General features: G+C 40.4%; 1 pseudogene; it reads left to right on the top strand.

Annotated features, from left to right (window-relative positions):
- Positions 1–333: 333 nt before the first annotated feature.
- On the top strand, positions 334–1254 carry LOC111819175 (olfactory receptor 2T5-like; annotated as a pseudogene).
- The last annotated feature ends 4788 nt before the right edge of the window (positions 1255–6042 follow it).

The raw sequence follows: 6042 nt of genomic DNA, 5'->3' as shown, positions 1-6042 counted from the left end.
GTTGTTCCACTCATCTCTTTTTGGCTTCTGCCATCCTCCTTGAGAAGAGCAAGACCCAGGTAGCCTTACAGTGATGATAGAATGAGAGATACATGGTGTATACCTGAACCTGACCTGCAGCCTAAAACAAAATGTTCCAGCTGACTCATAGACCTAAGAGCAAGAAAAAGAAATGTTTCTTGTCATAAGTCACTGAGCTTTGGGGAGTTTTTTGTTATATTGCCTCGTTGCAGCAATAGCTGACTGATAAAAACATTTGAAAAGGTTGTAGAATATTTCACATGACCTTTGTTTTTCTTGCTTTCTTTTGGCTCTGCCAGATCAGTCACAGCCATGGAAGGGGGAAATGAGACATTAACAATAGATTTTATTCTCATGGGACTCTTCTCCCGTATGAAATATGTCAGCATCCTTGTCTACACTATCATCCTGATCTACTTTGGCGCAGTCAGTGGGAACTTCATCCTGCTCCTCCTGATATGGGTGGACTTAAGGCTCAATCCCTCAGTATACTTTCTGCTCAGCCAGCTTTATCTCATAGACCTGGCCTTCATCAATAGCACTGTTCCAAAGATGGCTATCAACTTTTTCTCTGGGAAGAATATCATACATCTTGCCTTTGGAACCCAGCTATTTTTCTTCTTTAGTCTTGGAGTACTGAAAGCATCCTCTTGACCCTCATTGCCTATGACCATTATGTAGCTTTCTGTAACCTCTGAGATACACAGTCATCATGAACCAGGGTGTTTTCCTGAAAATGACCTCAGTGTCCTGGATTGGGGACTTTCTAGCTTCCACACCTCATACATCCTATACCATGAGTCAGTCTATCTGTGGTTTTAGAAAAATCCACGATTTCTACTGTGAGATGCCAGGGATCATGATGATCTCACCCAAAGATCCTCCCACCTATGAGCTGGTAGTCTTTGTGGCAGGCATTGTGTTTATGATTATCCCCTTTGGATTTATCATGGCTTCCTACACCCTTATCTTCCTCACTGTCCTTCCTATGAAATCCTCCCAAAGTAGAAACAAAGCCTTGGCCACATGCTTCTCCAATCTTACAGTGATAAGTATTTATCTGGAACCATTTTTATATGTACATGACACCAAGTTCCTCCCACACTCTTGAACAGGAGCAGGCTGTGTCTATATTTTGCACTGTCCTATGTTAAAACCCTCATTTACAGCCTGAGAAACAAGGATGTGGTGGGAGCTCTTCAGAATGTCCTGGAGGAAGCATCCAGTCTCTAAAGAGAACACATAAATATCAAGGTGGAAAAACAACTCTCTAGAGGGTCAAGAGGCAAAGACTCCAGGACAAACTACAATCACATTCTCCAGCATGAGAAACTTTTCTCCAACCCTATGGGCAAATCATACAGTTAGATTAAATCTTGGATTCAATCTCTAATATTAACTCAGTCCAAAGAATCCTTGCTAAGACCTTTTTAAAATCACTTTATAACTATTTTTTTTCAAAGTGACCTAATTCACCTGCTGTTCTTCACACCAGTTGATGAGAATAGAAAAAGTTCCCATCTTCTCTCTTTATACCTGCTTTAGACATTTCTCAATTTCCTTTGATGGTCAACTCTATTCAGTGTTATTGGTCTTTCAGGTCTTGTTAATCTCCCTTGCTGGATGTAACAAGTTCCTAAAAAAGATAAGTGTGACTGGTATGTAAAAAGAGTGGGTCTTGTCCGGGGAAGTCATAATGCAATATTTTTTTTTTCTCTTGTTTAACTTGGCAAACCCAACAGGTTGGCTCTATTCTGCTTGCCTGCCTAGGGTAAAAATGCTTCTGATCATTCTTAGATAAGCAAAAGTCCTTAGCTCAAGTATCCAAAAACAAAAAAACCAAGCCCATTGCCAATAAGTTGATCCCAACTCATAGCAACCCTAGAGGACAGAGTAGAACTGCCCCATAGGGTTTCCAAGGAACAGCTGGTAGATTCAAACTGCTGACCTTTTGGTTAGCAGTTGTAGCTCTTAACCACTGAAACACCAGGGCTCCTAGCTCAGATATAGATAGTCGAGAAAAATCTTCTTTAAGTAATTAATGGAAGAACCTCCCTTCAGTAATTAACACACCCAGCCTTGAACAATAATCAATAAATCTGCAGTGGGCTAGCAAGGTGCAGCTGTTGTCTCCCCTGACTTTGCAGCTTCCCCACTCCACACCTTACTAGCTCACTAGCCCTAGCTTCAGGGCACGTTCTCCACTGAACGCAGGTGGAACTCAGAGGAGAGAGAAGAGGTAAGGGGCTGCAAAAGCCTCACTTGCTGCCTATATAGAGAGGGTCCCCTCAGGCCATGGCAAACATTTAACTAACTCTGCGTGGTCAGTGCTTCAAAACTAAGTACTTTTCCTGATGAGATACTTGTTTGTTTTTCAACAGATACTGTAATTAATTGAAAATAAAGATATAATCCATCACCATGCACAGAGATAAAAGTGATGGAAGTCTTTTTGAAGTTGGCAGTAAATATAATTATTTGGTTTCCCAAAGTGGGAAACAGATTAGAGATAATAGAGGGTCATGAGCAGTGTTGATATGACCAATGGAGATGAATAGTTTCACAGTTGGTTATATGAGTATCAGAGAATTGAGTCGGAGTCCTCTGGGGGAGATCTGTGACTGCATGTGGAACAAACACAGACTGTAGCCTAAAACCAACATGGAGGCTGCCTTCAGAGCACAGAACACAGGCAGGGAGGCCAACCAGCTGATACTGAAAATAAGGGCTGTGATAGGCAACCAGGCCAGGCTTCTCTCTATGACTATGTGGCAATTCCATCTGCGACAATTGCATCTTTCTCATAACGACAGTGGATAAAGTCCTGTTGGAATTTGTAGTCCTGATGCTAGGGCCCTAGTCAAGGTTCTTCTGATGGAAAAAATGTTTTCTTTCTTTTTTTGTGATAAAGGAAATGGTTTGGTATCTTAACCTTCGTCAATCATAATAAAACCTTTACAATTAAAATATATTTTAATTGTCAACATGTTTCCAGTCAATACATAGCCAGTCATGGTCCACAGGAAAAAAATTGAAGTGCAAAATACATTATTTAACACCCATTTGACCAGGAAAAACTAAAAATCAATCTAAAGTCTATTGATGGAGAGGAAGTGTGGAAAAGGGCACCATTGTGCCCACAGAAATGTACTGTTTTATGACTTTTTTTGGAGGGCAATCTATTAAAATTAAAAAGTGTCTGCACCTCTTACCAGGAAGTCTACTTTTCCAGGAGAAATAAAAATGTGTGTGTGTGTGTATGTGTGCGTGAGTGAGAGAGAAAGAGAGAAGCAGGTACATGAAAGCATGGAGGATGTGCTAATGATGGTTATCTATGGGTGAAAAGATTCCAAGTGACTTTTATTTAATTCTGTGTACTTTTATGTCATGCTCTAGTTTTTTTTACAACCATCTTCCATTAGTTTTGCAACCTGAAAAAATATTTTTATGTGAAAGATAAAATGAAAATACATAAAATGAAGAAGTAGAATTATTATAACTATTGTTAGATGCCATTGAGTCAGTTCTAACTCATAGCAAACCCATGTACAACAGAACAAAATACTGCCCCGACCTGCGCCATCCTCATAATTATTTTTATGCTTGAGCCCATTGTTGCAGCCACTGTGTCAATCCATCTCGTTGAGGGTCTTCCTCTTTTTCACTGACCCTCTACTTTTTCAAGCATGATGTCCTTCTCCAGGGACTAGTCCCTCCTAATAACTTGTCCAAAGTATGTGAGATGAAGTCTTGCCATCCTTGTTTCTAAAAAACATTCTGGCTATAATTCTTCCAAGGCAGATTTATTTGTTCTTCTGGCAGTCCAAGGTATATTCAATATTCTTTACCAATGCCATTATTCAAAGCTATCAATTCTTTGGTCTTCCTTACCCATTGTCCAGCTTTTGCTTGCATATACACCATGGTTTGGGTCAGGTGCACCTTTGTCCATAAAGTGACATTTTTGCTTTTTAACTCGTTAAAGAGGTCTTTTGCAGCAGATTTGCCCAATGCAATGCGTCGTTTGATTTCCTGATTGCTTTTTCCATTGGCTTTGATCATGCATCCAAGTAAAATGAAATCCTTGGCAATTTCAGTATTTTCTCCATTTATCATGATATTACTTATTGGTCCAGTTGTGAGGATTTTTGTTTTCATTATGTTGAGGTGTAATCCATACTGAAGGCTGTAGTTTTTGATCTTCATCAGTAAGTGTTTCAAGTCATCTTCACATTCAGCAAGGAAGGTTGTGTCATCTGCATAATGAGTCTTACTCCAATCCTGATGCTGCTTTCTTCTACACATAGTCCAGCTTCTCAGATTATTTGCTCAGGATACAGATTGAATAAGTATGGTGAAAGTATACAACACTAACGCACACATTTCCTGACTTAAACCACACAGTATCCCCTTGTTCTGGTCAAAGGACGGCCTCCTGGTCTATGTACAAGTCCTCAATTAAGTGTTCTAGAATTTCCATTCTTCGCAATGTTATCTGTAATTTGTTATGATCCACACAGTCAAATGCCTTTGCATAGTCAATAGAACATCTTTCTGGTGTTCTCTGCTTTCAGCCAAGATTCATCTGACATCAGTAATGATATCCTTTGTTTCAGGTCCTCTTCTGAATCCAGTTTGAATTTCTTGCAGTTCCCTGTTGATGTACTGCTGCAACTGTTTTTGAATGCTCTTCACCAAAATTTTACATGAGTGTGATATTAATAACATTGTTTGATAATTTTTGCATTAGGTTGGATCACCTTTCTTGGGAATAGGCATAAATATGGATCTCTTCCAGTTGGTTGGTCAGGTAAGCTGTCTTCCAAATTTCTTGGCATAGATGAATGAGCACTTCTAGCACTGCATCCGTTTGTTGAAACATATCAATTGGTATTCCATCAGTTCCTGGAGCCTTGTTTTTCGCCAATGACTTCAGTGCAGCTTGGACTTCTTCCTTCAGTACTATCAGTTCCTGATCATATGCTACCTCCTAAAGTGGTTGAACATTGACCATTTCTTTTTGGTATAGTGATTCTGTGTATTCCTTCAAGTTTACAATTCAAGTTAGTCTCTCATACAAAAATTTATATATACATTGTTATGTGACCCTAATTGCTCTCCCTATACTGTGACAGCACATTCCTTCTTTCCACCCCTGATATCCCGTGTCCATTCAACAACCTTCTGACCCTCTCTGCCTTCTCATCTCACCTCCGGATAGGAACCGTCTGTTTAATCTCGTGTATCTACTTGAGCTGAGAAGCACACTCTTCACAAGTATCTTTCTATGTTGCATTGTCCAGTCTAATCTTTGACTGAAGAGTTGGCCTCGGGAATGGTTTTAATGCTGAGTTGACAGAGAGTCTGGGTGTCATGCTCTCTGGGGTTCCTCCAGTCTCAATCAGACATTAAGTCTGGTCTTTTCGCTAGAATTTGAGTTCTGCACTCCACTTTTCTCCTGCTCCAACTGGGGCTCTCTGTTGTGTTCCCTGTCAGGGGGGTCATTGGTGGTAGCCAGGCACCATCTAGTTCTTCTGGTCTCAGGTTGATGCAGTCCCTGGTTTATATGGCCCTTTCTGTCTCTTGGGCTAATGCTTTCCTTGTGACTTTGGTGTTCTTCATTCTCCTTTACTCCAGGTGGGTTGGGACCAATTGATTCATCTTAGGTGGCTGCTCGCTAGCCTTTAAGACCCCAGATGCCCCTCACCAAAGTAAGATACAGAACATTTTCTTAATAAACTTTGCTATGCCACTTGACCTAGATGTCCCCTGAAAGCATGTTCCCCAGACCTTTGCTCCTGCTACTCTGTCCCTCAAAGTGTTTGGTTGTATTCAGGATATTTTTTAGCTTTGGTTTAGCCCAGTTGTGCTGACTTCCCCTGTAGTGTGTGCTGTCTTTCCCTTCACCTAAGATAATTCTTGTCTATTACCTAGTTAGTGATTAACCCTCTCTCTCCCTCTCCACCCTCATAACTATCAAAGAATGTTTTCTTCTGTGTTTAAACCTTTTCTTGAGTTCTT

Source organism: Trichechus manatus, unplaced genomic scaffold (assembly GCF_000243295.1).
Source record: "Trichechus manatus latirostris isolate Lorelei unplaced genomic scaffold, TriManLat1.0 scaffold00290, whole genome shotgun sequence".
NCBI lineage: Eukaryota > Metazoa > Chordata > Mammalia > Sirenia > Trichechidae > Trichechus > Trichechus manatus.
The sequence above is the reverse complement of the archived record's forward strand: the minus strand, read 5'-3'. Positions and strand labels throughout refer to the sequence as shown.